This window comes from Octopus sinensis, linkage group LG17, assembly GCF_006345805.1.
Source record: "Octopus sinensis linkage group LG17, ASM634580v1, whole genome shotgun sequence".
NCBI lineage: Eukaryota > Metazoa > Mollusca > Cephalopoda > Octopoda > Octopodidae > Octopus > Octopus sinensis.
The window spans coordinates 11,069,567-11,072,311 of NC_043013.1; the positions used below are offsets into that span (position 1 = coordinate 11,069,567).

The 2,745-nt window shown below is 38.9% G+C and overlaps 1 pseudogene; it reads right to left on the reverse strand.

Moving 5' to 3' along the window:
* Position 1: 1 nt before the first annotated feature.
* Positions 2–93, reverse strand: LOC115221149 (annotated as a pseudogene).
* Between the last annotated feature and the right edge of the window lie 2,652 nt (positions 94–2,745).

Consider the following 2,745-nt stretch of genomic DNA (forward strand, 5'->3'; position numbering starts at 1 on the left):
AATAAAGAAATATATATATGTGTTTGAAAGATCGATTGATCTCTTCCGTCCTTGTCAAGGGGAGTGCTACCCGTCTCTTATTTTTTGCAACATGTCAAATAAATTGCAACAAATGAATTTATTTGACATAAGTTTCGGAGTGGCTATGGGATGTCGATTACATCGGTCCCAGTAAATGACTGCCATTTATTCTATCGACCCCTAAATAATCAGTGATATAAATAAATAAAAGTTGACGTCGGTTACATATTTAAACTCGAAACATAGAGCAGGAAGCAGAGCTAAGAATTCTGCCCGATGCATTAAAAATTCTACCGATTATCCGTCCACGCTTTATAGGAAATAGAATACAACCGAAGGCGGCGAGCTGGCAAAAACATTAGCATGCCGGTCTGCCGCTATGTTCTGAGTTCAAATTACGCCGAGGTCGACTTTGCCTTTCATCCTTTCGGTTCGATTAAATAAGTACCAGTTACGCACTGATGTCGATATAATCGACTTAATCCGTTTGTCCCCTCTCTGTGTAGCCCCTTGTGGACAGTAAAAAAATAAGAAATTAGAATACGACCGATCAAGTTGACCAGTTCATTGTGAGAGCAATTTTTGGTGGGAAACTGGATGTGTGTTTGTGCGTGTTTCTTTCGGTGTGTATGTGTGAGTGTGTGCGCGCGCCTGTAAAAAAATTGTGTATGTTAAAGTGAATACATTGACTGTTGATAGATAAGCGCTAAATAGCATTTCAAGATCACTCCTCTTTCACCTTCTCTCTCTCTCTCTCTCTCTCTCGCTTTCTCTTTAACTCTCTGCCATTCCTTCCTCCGTCATACGCACACACTTATTCAGTTGGATACGCCACGGCCTGTACTCACTCCGCTTCGGAATCGCGGAATTGTTTCTTGCTTATAGAAGTTACCTCCCTTGCACCTTAAAACTAACAACAATCAAAGACAAATTAATAGGATCTTTTCGGTTTGAACAGCAGTTTTTCTAACGTGTCATATGAAATTGTCATCCATAATTTATGACCCTAGTATTGATCTATTGCATTTCAATCTATTTTAGTGTTGGGGGTGGGGGGTATCTTTTTTCTTCACAAATGTAAATAAACCCAATCTGTTTCTTAAACGAGGGACATATTCATACGGTACAGAATGCTGTTTACCTCAATAGACGTCAGTGATTGGTTGAAATTGCAGAAATTGAAGAAGAAAAAAACAACAAATATCTTACAAACCATAGAATTTTCTCAATAAAGCCAAGAGAAAAAGATGTTTCATAAACACATTCTACCAGTATACGAAGTTTAAAATTTTTTAGTTACCTAGAAATTATGTTAAAAACTGCCGTTCAAACTGAAAAGATCCAATTATTACAGTACAGTTGCATTTTCCATAATTTGTTCGCGTAACTGAATGAAAGATCGAATAAAATATAACCAAGAAGTATAATAATATAACCGCACTACTCCGAGTATTGAATAGATTTAACTCTATACGAACATGCAAATTAACTCGAAAAACGACGTAACGCAAAAAAGTAATTTAATGAATTTATTAGCTTCCATATATTTCCAGATTTGAACAGTCCTTGCTTTTTCCTGTCCGTCTTTGTATCGTCTACCTGTCTGCAGGCTTTATTGTCGTCTGTTGCGTTCTTTTTGTGTTTTTTGTTTTATCTATATATATATACGACGGGCTTCTTCTAGTCTCCGTCTACCAAATCCAGTCACAAGGCTTTGATCGACTCGAGGATATAGAAGACACTTGCCCAAGGTGCTACGCAGTGGGACTGAACGCGGAACCACGTAGTTCGGGAACAAGTTTCCTATAACACAGCCACAACTTTTCTTATTCTTTTACTTGTTTCAGTCAGTGACTGCGGGCATGCTGGAGCACCGGCTTTAAGGTCTTTTTTCTTTAGTCGAAGCAATCGAGCCCAGGACTTATTATTGTCAGGTAGTACTTATTCTATCGGTTTCTTTTGCCGGACCGCTTATGATGGGACGTATGCACACAAACATCCGTTATTGAGCGATGGTGCGTGGGGGGGACAAACATACACACACACGACGGGCTTCTTTCAGTTTCCGCCTACGAAGTCTACTCAAGGCTTTCATCGGCCCGAGGCTATAGTAGAAGACATTTGCTCAAGATGCCACGCAGTGGGACAGAACGCGGAACCATGTAGTTGAGAAAAACAGTGAAACTTCGTGGTCAACTGATTCGGCTTGATAAAGATACAACGTGCGAGTAGTAAGTGCAATGGTTTAACCAAGGATGGATATCAGGTTAAAACAGCCGCATCTAGATCATCAAAATGTACTCAATACACGTTACCGGACGTAGCAATGAAAAGCATTTCTCGGGGTAAGTACTTCTTTTGGAACAATGAATCTCGAAGCACATAAAGCTATAAATAATGCCATGTAAATATGGTGTTCTCTCGAAAGCTTCTAAATTCTTATGGCATCAACAACGCATAATAGTCGCTGGTAAAAAGAAAGTTTAGGGATATTCGAAGGATTGCTTTAGTCCAATAGAAGAACGCCTCTCTTGTCTACATGAGGTGTGGGTTCGCGTTCCATAACCCTTCGACTTTTTGCATCCCAAAGGATTTTTCAAGTCGTTATTAAAAAAATGTGCTATTTTTTATAGCTTTATGTATTTCGAGATCCATTGTTCCAAATATTTTTACGTTCTCCCGAATGTTTATAAATTTTGATGTCAACTTCTAAAGGTGTTTGAA